The sequence below is a fragment of the Mus caroli genome, unplaced genomic scaffold (assembly GCF_978045245.1).
Source record: "Mus caroli unplaced genomic scaffold, Mus_caroli_1 scaffold_19, whole genome shotgun sequence".
Taxonomy (NCBI): domain Eukaryota; kingdom Metazoa; phylum Chordata; class Mammalia; order Rodentia; family Muridae; genus Mus; species Mus caroli.
In genome coordinates this window covers 41149926-41171739 of record NW_028227274.1, presented here as the reverse complement: position 1 = coordinate 41171739, position 21814 = coordinate 41149926, and the positions used below count along the sequence as shown (strand labels likewise).

General features: G+C 42.6%; 1 pseudogene; it reads left to right on the top strand.

The window, feature by feature from the left end:
- Nucleotides 1-20082, top strand: LOC147000277 (dihydropyrimidinase-related protein 3-like; annotated as a pseudogene).
- The last annotated feature ends 1732 nt before the right edge of the window (nucleotides 20083-21814 follow it).

Genomic DNA, 21814 nt, shown 5'->3' with positions numbered 1-21814 from the left:
ATGCTGGAAAGTATGGCACCACACCGACAGACATGGGGCTGGACAGGTCGCTGATAGTTAGGTGATTGGATCAGTAGGTAGTAGGAAGAGAGAAAGACACTGCATCTTGTATTTGAAATTCCAAACCTCACCCCCATTGACAAATTTCCTTCTAAAGGCCATACATACTAAATCCAACAAGGCTGAACCTGAATCCCAGTGAAGTATTTCCACTCCCTAGTGAGCATTCAAATAATCCAGCCTATGGGAGGCATTCCTCTCCAACCACCCTACACCCTTTTATTATAAAAGTCATGGTATTTTTAGATGAAACACTAGATTTTTTCTTTATGAGATAGGATTTCTCTGGAGCTTTGACTGTCCTGGATCTTGCTCTGTAGACCACACTGACCTTGGACTCACAGATTATTGCCAGCCATTGCCTTCTGAGTGGTGGGATTAAAGTCATGTGCCACTACCACCTGGTTTATTCTTTAAACAAATTGTAGAGAATGAAGGGGAAATAGTATACCAGAAAAAAATGTGCATATGTCCTATGTATGTGTGAATGCATGTGTCCATGTGCTATGTATGTTTGTACTAAAAAGTATAGGTTCCAGGACAGAAAATAATGTATCATGTAAGTACATGCCATATATCACTTAGAAAAAGATTTTAAGGAGGATATAGGCCTTTCAGAGATTTGGCCTTTATTTTATTCTGATACAAAGCCTTACTGGGTGGCCAGATACTTTTTATGTAGCCCAGCTTACTGGCAAAACTTATGGGGTGTACCAAGGGATAGCAAGGAAAATGCATAGCAATCTGCCTACCGAATAATAGAATTAGAAGCTTGTCCCATCTCCAGACCTACCCCAGAAGTAGTTTTAAGGTTAATTTTATTGTCTTCTTGCTCCTCTTAGGCACAGCAGCCTGCAGCCTAGTATATAATAGTCAGTCACCAAATAGTGAAATACTCGCATCCCATGGAGAACATATGCTTGCCTCACAGGGACAAAAGCTTTTAAAGCATTAGCTCCTTTAATGGTGAATTACTTCTTTATGAGGGGGGAGTTATTTCCCAATTTACAAGCAAGGGAAACAGAAGCCCAGAAGGTAAGTACTCCCAGGTGATTGCAATGTGTTGGTACATTCATGTTCTAGGACCTCTGGTGTCTATGCGCAGCTGGTATGTTAGTGCAACTTCTTGGTATCTGCTAACTCAAACAATATCAATTATTGATCTTCTAAACTCTGCAAGCTGGGAGTTGGGGTTAGCAAAAGATGCTAATGGGAGACACCATTCTATCAAGACACCACTTACAAACTATGGATTTTACAGAACATGAAAGGGCATGATAAGATAAAAACATTCTAAATGTCTTCACTTCTTGTGGACAGGCACTTAGGTCATGTACTCAGGGCACAAATGTGTGTGTGTGTGTGTGTGTGTGTGTGTGTGTGTGTGTGATAAACATGAGAAGTTGGTAGTTATAATTAATATTGTCTTCTTCCTGACATTTTTGTGTTCTTGTCTGGCAGACATTAACTCCTTCATGGTTTACATGGCCTACAAGGATTTATATCAAGTGTCCAACACAGATGTAACAACCCATTTGGCTGTGTGGTTTGGATGGTCTGAGTGGATTTCCTATTGTTGCTAATGACCCTGGCCATTGGGACATGAGTCTCTGTGGTTACCTGTGGGAGGTCACTGTGCCAGGTTGTATGTTGAAGACTTTGTAGTAATACTTCATTTTAAAGAAGTTTATGGGTTGGGTGCCTATATCAATGCAGAGGGATGCTTGAATAAGGGAAAGCTGTTGTCTCAAAAACTCTTACAAACCTGGTGAAAAGGTGGGTGTCTTTGCCTTATAGAATCAGGTGAGCTTCCTTCCAGTTGTACCCACTTGGCTGTCATAGTTGTACCACTTTGCCTTTCCTGGAAAATCATGGATGTTCATGAGTTTTGATAGATCTGAAACAATCGTGGGAAATGCAAGCAATAAGAACTCTTGAATTCTTGGTGGAGAGTAAGGGTAATTTTGTCTTGAAAGGCTCAGGGTAAGAATTTGAATACATGCTTTGGCTTTGACCAGGCTCTTGAGAGCTGTTGGAGCACTTATTGAAAAGAATTCTGGTACCATGTCTAAGATCAATGGAAAATTACACCATTAGATCTGGATGACTGAGAGAATGCTTCTAAGATATTGGTCTGGTCTGTATGTAATTCCTGACAAATTTTTTATAGAGACAAAGCCTCCTAAAATGTCTTTTGGACTACATTCCTCTCTGTTTTAAGCCAGTTTTAGTCCTGGCTTTAGAAACTGCCTTTTATGTCAAGCTGCTAAAGGAGCCTATGATGCTGTTCATGTGTGTTTTAGCTCTATGAGATCTTCACCTGCCTGGGAGCTGGGGGCCATTGCTCAAGTTCATGCCGAGAATGGAGATATCATTGCCCAGGTAACTGCATGGAGTGAGCATTCTGTGTGAGCATGGGTCTACATACCATCCATATCCTCTCTTTGGCATGACTTGAATACCCCCATGTGTTCATGACTCTGTTAACATAAACACATTGCTAAAGACATAATCCATACTCAAAGAAGCTTACAGCTCTGGGCTCAGAATTTAATTCCAACATTGTGGCTGCAGAGACAGGGGGATCATCAAATGTTCAAGGTAATTAGATGTGATAGCAAGCTTTTTATTCTTTGCTCAAAGCACTATGCCTCAGTTCTTGAAGAATTGATCTTCAGCCAGGCAGTGGTGACAAATGCCTTTAATCACAATCCCAGCCCTCTGGGGGCAGATGCAGTAGGTTCTCTGAGTTTGAGGCTAGTCTGGCCTAAAAATCCAGTTTAAGAACATCCAGGACTACACAGAAAAGGACTGTCTCAAAATCAAAACAAAACACAAAAACAAGTCTTAATTTTCAATGTCAGGTAGTAGTGTATACCTTTAATCCCATCACTAAGGAGGCAGAAGAAAGGTAGGTACTGTGAGTTCCAAGACAACTAAAGCTATATAGTAAGACCCTGTTTCAGAAAACTAAAACACATCCAAACAAAGAAAAGGAATCTTCAGATTAATGTCATCATAAATCCTGTTACTACATGTATAGCTTATGTTTATAGTTTATCTGCGGTATTTTGCACTTGTTTTTAATTTTGAGGCAGCAACTTCAACTTAGATATTTATTTAGTTATGAAGTGAAGACAGGAATGTCTAAAAGTGACCTGTTAAGTAAGTCTTCTGTCCCTAAAAGAGTTTACATCTAGAAACGTTTGATTGGATTAGAAAGAAGAGAGTGGCTGTGGTCTTGGTTGTCCTTTTAATTGCATCTGAAATCAACAAAAACAAATTCCTGAGCAAATCCATGCACAGCCCCACCCCCTCCCTCTCTGTTTTGGAACCTCCCTCCTCCCAATCCCTTTGCCTCCTCCCTTACCTCTTAATCTTCTCCTCACTGCATACCCATCCCCCTTCTGAGACAGCATCTTACTAACTAGCTCTGGCTGGTCTGGAACTTTCTATATACACTATGCTGGTCCCCATGGAACTCAAGAGATCCTCTTGCCCCATACCTTCGGAATGCAGGGATTAAAGGTGTGTGCTACTTTTCTGCACTCACCACCTGACATGAGACCCTCCCTAAATGTGGGCGGAGCCTTTAGGCACAACCCAGATAAAAGGCTGCTCTAGAAGGGGAATTTCGCTTTTTGGCCACTTGCCCTCAGTCTTGCTGGCAAGTTACCTTGTCTTGCTGGTCGGAGCTCCTACACAGGAAAGTAAGACCAAGATCTTTGCGAGTTCCACAAAGTTGGAAGACTGCACAACATAGCACAACTGGATTCCTTTCAGCCTTCGGCACCAGATTGAACCTGTCCAGATTTGTGCACTGAACAACTCTGGGATTGCCAGCGTCTTCGGAGTAAGACAGACACTGACTGTTGGACTAAGCTAACCACCTCCTTATTCGTGAGCTCAAGCCTACTTCTACAGAGTTCAAGGAATGGAACACACAAGCCATAACTATAAGTCAAATTTCTACAACATGGAGGACCCTGTGATTGAGGTAGAAATTGAAGATGATCAAGAGGTAAGAGATGCAGAAGAGAACAGCGTTTTTGATGAATGTGCTGGAGACTTTGTGTACAACCCGGAGTATCAGGGCATCCAGAACCAACCAGGTGATATTTACCTCATGGACAGCTTGGAAGAAACTGTGATTCAGGTGGAAATTGAACATTATCAAGAGGTAAGTGATGCAGAAAAGAACTGCATATTCCAGGAATGTGCTCTAGACTTCATGGACAACTCCGAGTATCAGGGCATACTGAACCAAACAGGTGATATTAACCTCATGGACAGCTTGGAAGACCCTGGGATTCAGGTGGAAATTGAAGATGATAAAGAGGTAAGAGATGCAGAAGAGAACAGCTTTTTCCAGGAATGTGCTCAAGACATCATGGACAAACCGGAGTATCAGGGCATCCTGAACCAACCAGGTGATATTTACCTCATGTACAGCTTGGAGAACCCTGGGATTCAGGTGGAAATTGAGGATGAGCAACCAGTAAGAGATTCAGAGGAGAACAGCGTTTTCCAGGAATGTGCTCTAGACTTCATGGACAACCATGAGTATCAGGGCATCCCTAACCATGCAGGTGATATGTACCTCATGCACAGCTTGGAGGACCCTGGGATTCAGGTGGAAATTGAGGATGAGCAAGAAGTAAGAGATGTAGAAGAGAACAGCGTTTTCCATGAATATGCTCGAGAGTTCATGGACAACCCCGAGTACCAAGGCATCCTGAACCAACCAGGTGATATGAACATCATGGTCAACTTGGAGGACCCTGGGATTCAGGTGGAAATTGAGGATGAGCAAGAAGTAAGAGATGTAGAAGAGAACAGCGTTTTCCATGAATATACTCGAGAGTTCATGGACAACCCCGAGTACCAAGACATCCTGAACCAACCAGGTGATATGAACATCATGGTCAACTTGGAGGACCCTGGGATTCAGGTGGAAATTGAGGATGAGCAACCAGTAAGAGATTCAAAGGAGAACAGCATTTTCCAGGAATGTGCTCTAGACTTCATGGACAACCCCGAGTATCAGGGCATACTGAACCAAACAGGTGATATTAACCTCATGCATAGCTTGGAGGACCCTGTGATTCAGGTGAAAATTGAGGATGAGCAAGAAGTAAGAGATGTAGAAGAGAACAGCGTTTTCCATGAATATGCTCGAGAGTTCGTGGACAACCCCGAGTACCAAGCCATCCTGAACCAACCAGGTGATATGAACATCATGGTCAACTTGGAGGACCCTGGGATTCAGGTGGAAATTGAGGATGAGCAACCAGTAAGAGATTCAGTAGAGAACAGCTTTTTCCAGGAATGTGCTCAAGACTTCATGGACAAACCAGAGTATCAGGGCATCCTGAACCAACCAGGTGATATTTACCTAATGGACAGCTTGGAGGACCCTGTGATTCAGGTGGAAATTGAGGATGAGCAACCAGTAAGAGATTCAAAGGAGAACAGCGTTTTCCAGGAATGTGCTCTAGACTTCATGGACAACCAAGAGTATCAGGGCATCCCTAACCATGCAGGTGATATTTACCTCATGCACAGCTTGGAGGACCCTGTGATTCAGGTGGAAATTGAAGATGAGCAAGCAGTAAGAGATTCAGAAGAGAACAGCATTTTCCATGAATATGCTGGAGACTTCATGGACAACCCCGAATACCAGGGCATCCTGAACCAACCAGGTGATATGAACCTCATGGTCAGCTTGGAGGACCCTGGGATTCAGGTGGAAATTGAGGATAAACAAGAGGTAAATGATGCAGAAGGGAACAGCGTTTTCCATGAAAGTGCTCTAGACTTCGTGGACAACCCTGAGAATCAGGATATCCTGAACGAACAAGGAGATATGAACCTCATGGACAGCTTGGAGGTCCCTGTGATTCAGGAGGAACTTGAGGATGATCAAGAGGTAAGAGATGCAGAAGAGAACAGCGTTTTACATGAATGTGCTCAAGACTTCCTGGACAACCCCAAGTATCAGGGCATCCTGGACCAACCAGGTGATATGAACCTCATAGACAGCTTGAATTTCTACCTTGTGGGTGATGTTGACTTCTCAAGCCAAGGGAGCTGTCAAAGTCTGAGTCAGCTACAATTGGAGGGATGGGAGACCTTAGGTGCTGGAGTTCTCCAGCCACAGCCACAGCCTCAGCTTCAGCCTCAGCCTAGGCGCACTCGACCACGGATCCGCAGAGGTCTCACCCCCTGGCAGCTGAGCAAATTGGAGAGTGTTTTTCAAGTAATTCAGTACCCTGATGTGAAGGGCCTTGCAAGGCAACTGTATCTGGGAGAATCTGAAGTGCACCGTTGGTTTAAGACTAGAAGATCCAAGTATAGGAGAAATCAGAGACTACAAATTCTCAAATGTACCCTTGTGAGTGCCCAAAACACCTTTGCCTAACATTTTTGGGGAAGCCCTGGAGTGCCATCCTAGTCCAGGAGTAGCCTACCCCTTTCAACAATGAATTTCTTAGTATTATGAAAGAAAAACAAGTTGTTAGTTCCAGGCCAGACATAGCTGCATAGGGACACCCTGACTTAGAAAAAAAAAAAAGCCGTGGAATAAACACTTGAACCTCCCCAGTCTGTGTGAAAAAGAACAACAAACACCAGAAACAACAACTGCAAAAAAAAGCCTCCCCAGTCTGTGTGAAAAAGAACAACAAACACCAGAAACAACAACTGCAGAAAAAGGTAGAGCAAATCATGAAAACAAAAGCAAACAAGGAGAGGAATGGACAGTCTAAGGAACCAGGCTATATTAGAAAAAAACAGTTTGACCTCTTCCATTTTTCACTACCTAGTTTAGACTGCCCTTGAACTCACAGAGATAGATCTGCCTGCTGATGTCTCCCATGTGCTAGGATTAAATGTGTATGCCACTCTACCTGGCTAACCTCCAAACTTTTAAAATGTCATCATCATGCCCATTTAAATTAAATAAAGAAATAAAAGCAATGTACAGCAAACCAATAGCCAACATCAAAGTAAATGGTGAGAAGCTGGAAGCAATCCCACTAAACTACCTATTCAACATTGTACTTGAAGTCCTAACCAGAGCAATTCGGCTACAAGAGGAGATCAAGGGGATACAAATTGGAAAGGAGGAAGTCAAAACATCACGTTTTGCAGATGATATGATAGTATATATAAGTGACCCTAAAAATTCCACCAGAGAACTCTTAAGCCTGATAAACAGCTTCAGTGAAGTAGCTGGATATAAAATTAACTCAAACTAGTCAATGGCCTTGCTGTACACAAAGAATAAAGAGGCTGAGGAAGAAATTAGGGAAACAACACCCTTCTCAATAGTCACAAATAAAATAAAATACCTTGGCATGACTCTAACTAAGGAAGTGAAAGATCTGTATGATAAGAACTTCAAGTCTCTGAAGAAAGAAATTAAAGAAGATCTCAGAAGATGGAAATAACTCCCATACTCATGGATTGGCAGGATCAATATAGTAAAAATGGCTATCTTGCCAAAAGCAATCTACAGATTCAATGCAATCCCCAACAAAACTCCAATTCAATTCTTAAATGAATTAGAAAGGGCAATCAGCATATTGGTCTGGAATAACAAAAAACCTAGGATAGCAAAAACTCTTCTCAAGGATAAAAGAACCTCTGGTGGAATCACCATGCCTGACCTAAAGCTGTACTATAGAGCAATTGTGATAAAAACTGCATGGTACTGGTATAGTGACAGACAAGTAGACCAATGGAATAGAATTGAAGACCCAGAAATGAACCCACACACCTATGGTCACTTGATCTTTGACAAGGGAGCAAAAACCATCCAGTGGAAAAAAGATAGCATCTTCAACAAATGGTGCTGGCACAACTGGCCCTTATCATGTAGAAGAATTCAAATTGATCCATTCCTATCTTCTTTTACTAAGGACAAATCTAAGTGGATTAAGGAACTCCACATAAAACCAGAAACACTGAAACTTATTGAGGAGAACATAGAGAAAACCCTCAAAGATATGGGTTCAGTGGAAAAATTCCTGAGTAGAACAGCAAAGGCTTGTGCTGTAAGATCCAGAATCTACAAATGGGACCTCACAAAATTGCAAAGCTTCTGCAAGGCAAAAGACACCGTCAATAAGACAAAAAGATCACCAACAGATTGGGAAAGGATCTTTACCTATCCTAAATCAGATAAGGGACTAATATCCAATATATATAAAGAACTCAAGAAGGTTGACTCCAGAAAATCAAATAACCCCAATAAAAATGGTGCTCAGAGCTAAACAAAGAATTCTCACCTGAGGAATACCGAATGGCTGAGAAGCACCTGAAAAATGTTCAACATCATTAATCATCAGGGAAATGCACATCAAAACAACCCTGAGATTCCACCTCACACCAGTCAGAATGGTTAAGATGAAAACTCAGCAGTATCTTGAGAGTGGAGGAGTTGAGCTAAATATGCAAATCCCTCTGCCTTATGACCAAGAAAGCCAATTAGTGCAGTGATAAGCTTTCATTCCATGTCTCTCCCACCCCCAAATTTAATCAAATCTTTTCACATCGAGGTAAATCACCCTGTTTGCCTGATGAACCCATGGGTGATAGAACTGTAAACCCTCCCCTCTTTCCATGTGTTCAGCCCTGCAGCCAGTGACCCCAGCTCTTCCTCTGTTGCCATGGAATCCAAACTCCTCCTTGTATTTCAGGCCTGTAGATACTATAGGGCCTGTAGTGTCATTGCTTGGTTGGAGAATTGTCCCCTCTGTGGCTCCTCAGTGCAGATGCTCCATGGCTTCCACTTCATTCCACCTCTTTCTGATTTTGGAAAGATCTGTTCTCCATAAGGAAGAAGAATTGGGGCATTTTCCCATTTGGATGTGTTTCTAGTGTGTATTTATTAGATTAATCTTGAGCTGAAGATTATATCATGTCATCTAAATGAAGGCAGCTGCTCCGCTCAGAGTTTTCCTGCTCTGCTTCTGCAAAAAAAGCAAAATGAAATATCCTTTGGGTACAAACAAGGACAATTTTCAAGTTGCCAAGCTAGGCTGACCTTTCTTAAATGACACACTGAGAAATGTCCTTAAACCCACTGAGAAATGTATCTCCCACTCCTCATTATAGAAGCTTCCCTTTGCAGTGGACAGAGACAATCATGGAAAATTAAACTGGGTCAAACACAGAGAGGTTCTGACTCAATGGATACACCTACAACAGAGCTCCTCTAACCCTCAAGGACCATTAGAGGAATCAGAAAGCTTGTAAGAACCACAGGACTAGGAAGTCAGCTGTGAGCCTGTGTCTCCCAGAAACAACTGGGAAACTTCACCCATGTTAACACCACCTTATAGCTATCAAAGCAGAACCCAGGCAAGAACCCTAATTAATATGATAATCTAGAAGAACAAAATCTCATGGGGCCTCACCCCTAGGCAAAGAATTACAGGCCACAAATCACTATTGAAAACAAATGAGAATTAGCCTTTCCCAGGATGAGTCAGTGACTAGTTATCTAATACAAATTAGTTATCACTGAAATTATGTGCATACAAGCCCCTCCAAAAAGACTCCACAGGTTGCTTATATGTTTTTGCTGTTACATATATGTAACAGTTATAATTTTAAAAATCAGGCTAACAGGTCTGAGAGAGAGTGAGAGATGGGTATATGGGAGGGGTTGGAAGGAAGAAGTAATGTAATCATATTTGAATTAAAATAAACAAAATTTAAAAACATATTTACTCTGTATTTACTATGTTCCAAGCAAAAACAAAGCAAGGGTCATTTCCTCATTGGAATAAGCCACAGCTGTGCTGTGACCAGAAGAGTGACATCATTATTTTTATGATGTACTCATGGGAGCAGTGTGTTAAGAGTGACCTTGACCTTGATAAACTGGCTTCATCTGGGTAACACATGTGACCAGAAGATGGTTTATACAGGGCAGAAGATGTTTAATTATAAACTTTAACTTTTATGTGCCTTGTAAGGGAGGACTCTCACTGGAGCCTGGCAGAAAATATGTCCCGAATTCATTCAATGAGAATGGTTCATTTGTTTGGTTGGTTTGTTTTTCTGAGACAGGGTTTCTCTGTGTGGCTCTAGCTGTCCTGGAACTAGACCTACATACCAGAACAGCCTTGAACTCAGATATCTGCCTGCCTCTGCCTCCCAAGTGCTGAGCCCTTGGCTTTCTGTTGATTGATTTATTTGTCTGGAACAATTTGGCCCAGCCTCAGTTAATCCCTAGACACACTCAGAAGTATGCCTCAACCAATCTAGTCTCCTAGGTGATCACAAATTCAATCAATTGTGGGTAGACTGTTAGGGCAGAGGTAACTGTTACCTGTCTAGCTTGCCATTTTGTGCTATCATTAATGCCATAAGGAAACTTTCTCACATGTTGTTACTGCCATCACTAGGATGTTCTGTGCTTTGGTGTTCTTGGAAGCCAATCACATCAGAAGTCAGTTAGAACCGCTTTGTAGTGTTAGCCACAATAAGCTTGGACCTGAACCAACCACAAAGCCACACATCCTGCACCTGTGAATGAACTTTTATGGTATTTGCCTTTACAAGCTGCCCCTGGGATGGACCACAACATAAGAGAGACAACTAAACCTATTTAGAATAAGACTTTTGAGTAGGGGTCAAATATAGTTTAAATTCTGAAGATGTCTCTGGGAACTGATATGTCATTTGACAGAAAGAGACATGTATGTGGGTAACAGACATCCTGGTTGGCATGTTGAGACATGAAGTTTAGACAAGGTCCATCCTGTTATGACATGAATGCTGGACAAGTCAAGTCCCCAGCTTCAGATGAATACCCCAAGCAAGCAGGATAAATGTAAAATAAAGGCTTGTTCCTCAGGAAATTCCCTATCTCTAAATCCTGATTGGTGGAATAATTTGACACAGATCTTTTTAGATTTCAGGCTTAAAGAGTCCTATAGGATATTGACTCAAGGTCACAGTTGCCCAGTCTGACCTGAGGCCCTGACCAATCAGTTTTGGGGCAATGTTCAATAAACTAATCCTATCTGACCAAGATCAGTGTTCTGTGATTTGTGAGGTGATACCTGGATCTCAACAGACTGACCATCAAGGTTAATCACCACATATAGGAACTTCCCTCAGCATCCCCCTGAATTTGAATTACTAACAACACAAAAAAAGAGGCTTAAGAATCCTTTTAATACTAATTCTATGCTTTGTAGTTACCAGCTGAGACAGGCTTGTTTCATCTGTCAACTCTCTTGCTTTTCCAGGCTCTCCCAGGGCACAAGGCTGAGATAGGAGATAGCCTTAATAATTTCAGGGTATAACTGCAGACAACAGCAGCCGAGGGCTTCTGCCACCCCTATCTATGTTCAGCAGCCATCTCCTTCTCCATAAATCTTGTTCATTGGGATAAAAATAGTAGGAATCAGCCATGAGAAGAAGAAGTTTTTTCTGTCATACCTATACTGTAAAGAGGATTTTAGCAACAAAGTAACTCAGGTAATAGTATCTGGAGGCATGATTTTTATTTGTGCTTGAATTCTGAATCATTCATCTTATTCATGTATTTAAAATAGACAAACCCAGAGGCAAGGCTGATAATAAAATCTGAGTTGTCAATTTTGAACCTGTAGCGTCTGGTTAGACCAGAATAGGGTTGGAAGTCTGCACCTGAACTAACAGAGCCCAGATGAGTTTGATAGAGAAGGCAGGTGACCAGAGGCTGGGGGATCTGGCCCTAAACCTTAAGCTCCATGGCCTTAATTCAAGTACTTAAATCAGAGAACAGCATGGAGCAGATGCTCAAAACCTTTCATTGAATAGAAATAAAGGAAAGATTGAACCTGCCAGCAAGTCAGGCAAGGCGATCTACCCAGGGAGCAGTGTCTGAAATAGGTGAAGAAGAAGTGACATTTTACTGGTAATGTAGATGAAACATGGACACTCTTATCAAATGATCTGCCTTTTAATAATAATAGTAAAAAGAAACCAGTGAAAAATTTAAAGATTCGAGTGTATTGCTCCAATTGGGGAGATAAATATTTGCCCAACATATAAATTTTATTCTTTTCCCCCTTGAATGCATTTTAGCCCAGAGCATACAGATATTATTTTCCCAAATGTTCGCCGCAGTCATCTAAGAAATTTCTCCACTTTGTTTCTCTTATTTTAGGAGCAGGCACGGATGCTGGAAATGGGGATAACTGGCCCAGAAGGCCACTTTTTGAGCAGACTGGAAGAGGTGAGTTTTGTTGGGTGTTGGAGGGAAGGGCATGCAGCGAAAAAATCAAGATGGCAGTGAGTGTTGTTTTCAACAGTGTTTTCTGGGAGACTTGTTGTCACAGTCCTAGGGTGTCACTCACTTTACAGTTGGAATGTTTCTGTTTGGCCCTGCCTGAGCTATATCCACACATAGTTTAGGCACAAGTGAGGCTGGAAGAATGTGATAGAATCTATGATTCAATCTATCATTGTTGGGAGACTTCTCACAGATACCTCTTCTGGCTAGAAGGTAGAACAAAGATGTTCATCTCTGACTTTCGGTTGCTTTACACTCAGGCTGCAGTAGGTGTTCTGTGTGTCTCAGTCTTTGCTAATCATGCCAAATTCTAGAGAAATTCTATGCACTTTTTTTCATATTGCAATGAGTCTTTTAAAACACTGACAATGTGGGAAGGAGGACTTTTCAGTCTCAATATGCCTATTGATTCTTGTCTCTTATGTCAGCAACTGCTGCTGGCACAGGGCTCAGAGCTTGGAATTAATTGCCCACCTATCTGAAAGCAGCTTTGTTCTGAACTGCCACCTTTCATGATCTCAACCCCCCACCCCTACCCGCCCCCTTTGTCAATTAAGCTAATCCTGTATGGCAAATTCCACTAAAGAAGGAGAACATAAACTTTTAGTTCTTCCCTTATCTCTTCTACAGCTTTCAAGAATTAAAATGTAACATGGGTATAGGGAAAGTTTCCTATTGCAATGGAGCTATACATTTTTGTAAGCCAAATGATACACTTGTATCAGGTGCATACAGATGGAGAAGTAGAATGTGGCCAGCTTAGTAGATGCTTCCAGTTGATACTATCTGTAAATTAACGATGAACATTCCAGTTACACACCACATTCCTGGAAAAAAAATGTTCCCTAATGATTCCAGGGACTTTGTAAGAGAGATGTATTCCTGACAGTGCTAACTCCAGGTGTTATCTCAGATATTATTCATGGTCCTCCCACTCAAGGTACTGGCATTGCATGGGTAAAGAATCTAAAAGTTAGAGGTCACTCATGGGCTGATCATGTTTGAAGGACTGAAAAATCACTTATGTAGTGTTAGCTGGCCACAGTGGTCAACACTGTTTGTGAAACTGGAAATGCTGGTCTCTGGAGGGATAGGCTGGCTAAACAGATTCCTTTAGACACAGCCAGGGGATTTCACAGCAAAGCCTATTTTTGTTCCTTGGATTGTTTTTCAACCTTGTTCCACCCCCACCACCTCAACCTGTCCCAGTCCCTTCTCCCTTTTAGTAAGAAGGCCACTTAGCTGTAAATCTCTCCAGCTCCAGAAGCTCTTTTGAGTAAATTTGAAATGTGATGTAACCTTCTAAAGATAGTCATGTTGTTGAAGTGCAGAAAACCCTTTGGTGCTGGAAGGAGCAGGATCAAAGGGGCCAGGGCTAAGGTCATGGGGCTGCTGAAGTGGTCAGCAAAGGTATGAAGGGGGAGTGAGTATCAGAAAAGCCTATGCTTTTTCAGTTCAAAGCCCCCAAGCCCAGATGATATCTCAAATGATGCTGCTCAGAAAGCATAGCAACAGGCGCTGAGCATATTCTCCAGTGTGCAGTATCTGGGTGCCTAAAGGGCTTTACCTGTACCCCAAAGCCCTCTGGAGCATACCAGTTCCTCAAGTCAACTGAACCACAGTCACCATGGTGTGACTGGTTTGCATTATGCTTCCACTAGACATCTGTAAACCATTTGAGGCATATTTGTTTTTCAAGTATTGGTCTATGCAAGCTAATCCAGAAAGTCATATTCATATGAAAAGGAATGTCAGCTGATTCAATGAGGAATTGCCATTGAGTGTCTCTCTCTCTTCTTCAGGCTGAGCTGGTCTGGCTCAGGATTTGAGCAAGAGTAGACTTCTCATTGCTCAGAAACTGTGACCAATAGTCACGCCATCAGCCAGTGTTCCAGGCACTAATGTCTCAAAGGGATTGGTTGTTTTATCCTTACAATGGCTCCAGATGTCAGGACTCTGGTTCTCCCATTTAGGCAGGAAAGCAGCAGCACTGAAAGGCTGTGAGGTCTACCTGAGGTTACCTGGCTTGTATGTAAGAGAACAAGGATTCACTCTCAGTCACCCAAGGGAGCCTGGGCTCTCCCACATCTCACTTGTTTAATCAGCTAATCCGTATTCCTCGTGGTTTAAGTGCTGCTGGCTTAGCTGGCATATTTGAAAGCATGAACTCTAAAGTTGGAGTAGGCTAAATGAGATCAGTAATAAAAACAGTGGCTGTGCTGCTGTGAAGCTTGGGAATTACCATAATAAGAAATCCTACATAGAAATTACCCTTTGCTGACCCCATAGCTGCAGGAAATGTCTTGATATCCTTGCCTTTCTGATGGCCTTCAGCTGGGGTTGACAGGATTGTGCTTTCCCAGAGACTCTGCCCTGAGATTGGGAAGTAGAGTCTTTTGAGGGTGGGGGTGAGTCAGCCTTTATGCTAACTATAGGAGAGGAGAAGGTACAATGACAGATACTGCCCTAGACACAGCACTAGGCTATTCTCCTCCTTTGATGAGGGACAGAGACACAGGGAAGTCCAGGAATGGAACAGGGTAGATAAATTCCAGAAGCAGATTCAGGCTGTGTAATTTCAGATCTTCCTGGCTTGTTCCTAGCCTCACCAAAGTACCTTATCACCACCTGTTGTAGAGGCAGGATCTAGAAAGGGTGAGGGGCTCTGCTTTACTGACTGCTGGGACTTGTTTTTGTAGCTGGAAGCTGAGGCTGTGTTCCGTGCCATCACTTTTGCCAGCCAGACCTACTACCCCTTTTATGTCACCAATGTCATGAGCAAGAGTGTGGCTGATCTCATCACACAAGCCAGGAAGAAAGGTGATTTGTGCTCCCAGGATGTTGAATCTCCCACTGCACAATGTGGGTCCTCCCTTCCTCTCCAGGCTGCCCAATGTAGTAGAAACCACATCTCTTCTGTTTCTTGCCATGCTCTCTAGGAAGCTCTGTCTACAACTGGAGTTCCAAGGTTTTTTCCATCTGCTAAATTGTAAGTGAAGCTCAGGATGGTTAAGTAACTTGCCTGAAATAAAAATAACAGCACAAATTAATTTCTCCAAGATTTAATACTTCTACTCACTTTCCATCTTTTCTCTGTCAGTACACATTATCTGAGATTCATAAATAGACACCCCAGTCAATATTATGCTAAATATAAAGTCAAAGATCCAGGTCAAAACTGGCTTAAACAAGCCATCAACAATAAAGTATTGGTTGTATTTAAGGTATGGTTAGCTTGATGAGTTTTGGCAATGACATTATCACTCTAACATTCTCATACACTATTACCTTAGTTTTTTTTTATCTCCCTGGTGGTTCCTCATTCAGTATTAACCATGACTGAAATAGATGATATCAGAGGGCATCTATTGTCCTCAATTCCCATTGAAGGGAACAATTAGAAGTGGCTCAAGCAAGCATCTAAGAATTTGTGATCATCTTGACTGGGAACTGTGTGCATCTCTGAACCAAAGGCTGTCCAGAGACATCATCTGGCCAGACAGCATCATCTGGCCAGTCCTGAGAGCCCATCACAGGGGTGTGGTCACTCCACCTGATCATTCAGGTCAGAACAAGTTATTTTAGAAAGGAGTGGAATGGCTTTTACACTGTGGTCTTCATGATCCAGGGCTCTGTCCTCATTGCCTTTCTGCCTTCTGCTGTGCTGTCCACTGTTTTTAATTTAACCAGGGCTTGCAATATCTTGAACTCCTTGTTCAAAGATTTTTATTGTTATTTGTTTTTTATTTATTTATTTTGTTCCTTGTCCTTAGTGATAGGCTCTTGGGCTTAGAGTGTTAGAGAAACTAGAGATGTGGGCTGTGCTTGATTGTGAAAGGAGATTCCCTAGGCAATCATACCTTGTTACTGACCTGTGCTGAACAATCTGGGAGCAGAGAGACCTAAGATGAGTGATTCATCAGCTAAGTGATCCCGAGGAACATCTATGTCAGAGTGACTATGGTGCTGAGGGGCAGACCATGTATTTCATGTATTTGGCCATGGTATTTCTGGCCATGTATTTCAGCACTCCGGCTTTCTGGACCCTTTTTCAATGGGAGAGGAATCTTTCTAGGTTTCCAAATGTCTTCCTAGTGGTGAGGTTCTGGAGTATGTTTATGGACAACCTGCTCTTTTATGTCTCAGCAGTTAATGATCCTACTCCCTGGGTAAGAGGCAATTGGGAGAACCAGGAAAGCATTCGGATTCTCCTTGCTAGAACTGAGGTCTGGATAAAAAGTGGGAAAAGGAGGGAGAAAGGAAGAACAGGAGAGACCACTACACTCACCCTATCCACCTGGTACCTTAATCTCACATGCCCTATGCTGGTGTATCCCATGTGAGCTCTGTGCTCAGAATCACCTGATGATGGAGTGTTTTCAGGTGTGAAATACTTCATATTCAGGATAGAAACTTCTGCCCATTAGCCTTCTGACTTGAGATTGTCTAGTAAGGAGGACTCACACAGCTGTTCTTCCAGGGATAAGGGGATGTGCAATTCTGGGACAAAATAAGGGGCTGCAGATACTGAAGCTATGAACATCCTTTGGGTAACTATTCTCAGGGAGAATTGAGAGTACTACCAACAGGGAGATGGAATGTGGCTTCCTTGTGGATTTGTTCTGGTTCAATTTCCAAAGGATCTCATCAGCTCTCACCCATGCTGCTTAAGACCTCTGGTTCTCATAATTAGTATAAAAAATGTTATAAGTTAAGGCTGGCAGGGATGTGGGGGTGTGTCCCTCTCTATAAAAGCACTTGTGTCAAAGAACAAGGACCTGGGCCAGTCTCTTCTACACACACACACACACACACACACACACACACACACACACACTGTGTAATACAGTGAAGCACTGACATGAATATTATAAATACTGACTTCTCAAACAATTCTAAAAAGTGATGGGCATTATTATCATGCTGTTTTGAATGAAGAAATTCATGCAATCAGCTGGGTGGATCAGTATCCAAATTCCCATATAATTGAGAATGTTACTTCTCCAACTTCTATTCTAAATGTGGTCCTAAGGAACAGTTGGTCCTCTCAAGGTTGCATTTCTCATAATTGTCAAGTGTTTTCCTTGAATCTTACTTCTTCATTTCTCTGTCAATCTTTTTATCACCACCCCATAAGACAGCGATGTATATGTCAATTATTGCTAGTCTCATATTTTTTTCTGTAGTAGATACCACTAACCAGTCATGGATATCTTCTAGTGAAACTAGACACATTATTAGAATTTCCCCTAGCTACTATTCCAGTGAACTGTTAACAATTGATTGAAGTTGAAACAAGGTAAAATCTCTTTATAATGCTGGCTACAAAATGTCATTGAAAGTGGTTGTGCAAACTCTGGAGACAGAATGTAGAAAAAGATGAAAGTCAAAACATGCGTAAGGCTTGTCACCATATGTTTCTCCCAAGATGCTGATGTATAGAAATGATGGGCCAACCAATTTTAAGGAAAATCATTTCCTTCTGAATCACTATCTCTTTCTTAAAAGTTTAACATAAGCCTCATACAGCACCCAAGGGCCAGTTCCATCTTAATGCATTGCATATTACTGGGTCTCCAGTTCCGAGACACTGTTTGTCAAATTGAAAAATGCATAGTCAAGGAAAACCACCATTAAAATATAAAACAGCAGTAACAAAACTATGTAAGAGGCCTGTATTCTACAGAATGGGTTTTACCCTGTAGGGTCATACCTTATCCTTGGACCAGGAGGAGCTGCCAGTCTCCAGCAACGTGAAACACACTTGGGACTTTGGGCCTCTACAGTGGAAAAGGGTAGACAGGAAAGGAATTAGTATAGGAAAGAAGACTCAATCAGTTAAGCATCTGCCATGCAAGCATGCGAAAGCTGGGCATGGTGGCCTACTCTGATAGTCATAGCTCAAGGGATGGAGACAAGAGAACCCCTGGACCCTTCTAGCAAGCTTACCTTGTCTAGTCAGTGAGCTGCCAGTTCAGTGAGAGACTGCCCCAAATAGTAAAATGGAGGACAGAGAAGGCATCCAATGTTGGCTTCTGGCCTCTAGACCCATGCACACACATGTATAAGTACATTCCCAAATTATTTGTACACACACACACACACACACACACACAATTAGTATTTATTGAGTATCTACCACAGGCCAGACCTTTCATGTATGCTAAGTCCTTTCAGAAGTTTGGGAGTGGAAACAATGTCTTCAGTTCTAGGTCATAATGCTTTGACATGTTAATGTGTCCTGTAATCACATAATCAGTAAATAGTTTTATTTTGTTCCTGTCAAACATAAAATTGTCTCAAAGTGTGAGGCTTACAGTCAGAGCTTATAACTAATGAGTTCTTATTGTGAACATTGATTCATCCAGTCATTCAAAACATTGTTCACATTTAATAGAGAAACAGACCTAAAATAAAACTGGGAATAGAAATTGAACCTCTGAGTTGCCTCACTCCAGAGACACAGTCTTGAGCAAAGTTATGGTTCTGATTAGATATGCTGGAACAGAACACTACACATCTCTTACAAACCTGATATCCACTTCTTCCAGGAAATGTGGTCTTTGGCGAGCCCATCACTGCCAGCCTGGGAATAGATGGAACTCATTATTGGAGTAAGAACTGGGCCAAATCTGCTGCATTTGTGACATCCCCACCTCTGATACCTGACCCTACCACACCTGACTACATCAACTCCTGGCCAGGTTGGTGTCAGAATGCCATGTATTCTGTGGGATCATCTTGGGGCCACCTCGGATGTGGGCTGTAGTAGTATTAGTCTAAGTGGAAGATGAGTGTCTACAGCATCAAATTCTCCAGCAGTTGTGAGTACAGAAAACTGTCTCTTCTACCTCACAGTTCAACTGATGACACAATTCCAGTGTGAATGATGGTTCTAGCAATTGATGCCTAACTTGGCCAAGCTTGGGCTCTCTCTTGCCCCTCATAACAATTTTATGAGTGAGGCATCATTTTATAGATTAATCAACTGATGGTCAGGGCATTTAAAAGCTCTTTTTCAGGACTCAAAGCATTGTCATGATGACACTTAGTCAGCGATTATAGGGAGATTAAAAAATCAGGCCACTGGTCATTTGAGTCCTTGCATGTTTAGTTTCTATTTGTATGTGTGTTTATATGTGTGCACACATAGGAGTGCATGCTTGCCTGCGTATCTTTATGTGTGTACCGCATGTGCAGGTGACATCAGAGGCCAGAAGAAGGTATAAGATAGCATGGAGCGGGGGTGAGGGCCAGTTGTGAGCCAGATGATATGACTGCTGAGGACCAAACCTGGATCCTCTGTAGCAAGAGTGAATGATAATAACCACTGAGCCAGTTCTCCAGCCTTCATCTGAGTCTTTGTAATTGGCCACAGAAGACATGATCTGATTCTACTTCCTCACTTTAGGGATGGGTAACGGCCCAAGGAGGAGAGGAAAGTTAGCCAAGATCACACAGCTTAGTAGGAGATAGAGATATTACAAATGAAGTCATGAAGACATGATTTTTGGTTACCCAGTATTTTTCAGCCATCTCTCCTAAACATGTGCAACTTTATCTTTTTCCAGCCGGGATCTGCAGCACTCTGGAAGTGCCCACTTACCTTTAGCACTGCCCAGAAAGCCATTGGGAAGGACAACTTCACAGCCATCCCTGAAGGCACCAATGGTGTAGAGGAGCGTATGTCTGTCATCTGGGACAAGGCTGTAGTAAGGGACTGAGGGGGAGTGTGGCCCAGGTAGAACTATCCATGAACCAATTGAAAGGCTCAGGCACTAATCAAACTAAAACCTGTCCCTCAGGGAATCCTTGAAGAGTATGTTCGGGTGTAGGTGAGGTCTACAACCTCATGAGATGTCCATGGATGTTGCAGGAGGTTTGACCACACTGTGTACACCAAGACTGAGTTATTTACTGGGAAAACCTGTTTTTCCTTGTGTGTCTATGCCCTAGCATACAACTTTAATCCAAGAGCTTTCTGTTTATTGTAAACAGGGTTAAAGTCAACCATTGGTCAAAAGGCAAAACAAGCAACCAGAAAGGGAGTGAACATAGAAAAAAAAAAAAAACAGAGAGTAAGAGGATGAATACAGAGAGACACAGAAAGTAGAGAGGAGGGCTATTTGGTTTGCGGGTTATTGAAAAGTCATGGAGAAGAACTTAGTTTTGGGACATCAGCTGTGGATGAAGGTCATCAAAGGGTCATCTGGATGTTTTATCTGCCTCCCTGAGCTAGCAGGCTCTTACCCCAGTATTTGGCTCCTGACTCTTTTTTAGCAAAATCAAATGTTTGAAATTTTGTTAAAAACAACACAGAGAGCCAGGTGGCTTGTGTAACTTGGGAATTCACCTACTAGGAATGACTTCTAGGGTCTAGAAACTCTAAGTCAGCTTCCATACACAGCTTACTGTCATCCAATCTCATGATCTGTATTTGAAGGATAGTGAGTCCATTCTTTGTGTTAGAAAAGTTTTATAGTTTCTTTTCAAAATGTTGGATATGAAACTTAAAATGGCAAGCAATTCATCTGTCCCTAAAGCCACCATGTCATAACAGGAGCATCCCGGAGACTGCTTTAGTTAGGGAAGCAGAAACCGGCCTGAGTAGGGCCACAGTCCTCATCCGGCCTGAACAGCAATGTGTAGCTAGAGCGCAGGGTCGGCTGACACCTGCCAGCTACCCACGACCCCCGCCACAGGATTTTGAGACTGCTGGTGAGTGGAACACAGCTTCTGCTCCAGTCCAATCACGCGGGACCTGAGACTGCTCTGGTTGGGGAGGCAGAAATCCGGCCTACGTAGGGCCACAAGCCTCTTCCTGTCAGAAAAGCACCAGGGTAGCTAGGGCGCAGAGTCGGCTGACACTCTCCAGCTACCCACAACACCCGCCACAGGATCTTAAGACTTCTGGTGAGTGGAACACAGCTTCTGCTCCAATCCAATTGTGCGAGGGACCTGAGACTGCATTAGTTAGGGAAGCAGAAACCGGCCTGAGTAGGGCCACAGGCCTCATCCGGCCGGAACAGCACCAGTGTAGCTAGAGCGCAGGGTCGGCTGACACCCACCAGCTACCCACGACCCCTGCCACAGGATTTTGATACTGCTGGTGAGTGGAACACAGCTTCTGCTCCAATCTTTAAACAGTGACAACGACAACAACTAACCCCAGAGATTACCAGATGGCGAAAGGTAAACGTAATAATCTTACTAACAGAAACCAAGACCACTCACCATCATCAGAACCCAGCACTCCCACTTCGCCCAGTCCAGGGCACCCCAACACACCGGAAAAGCTAGACACGGATCTAAAAGCATATCTCCTGATGATGGTAGAGGACTTCAAGAAGGACTTTAATAACACACTTAAAGAAATACAAAGGAACACTGGTAAACAGGTAGAAGACAATAAAGAGGAAGCACAAAAATCCCTTAAAGAATTGCAGGAGAACACTG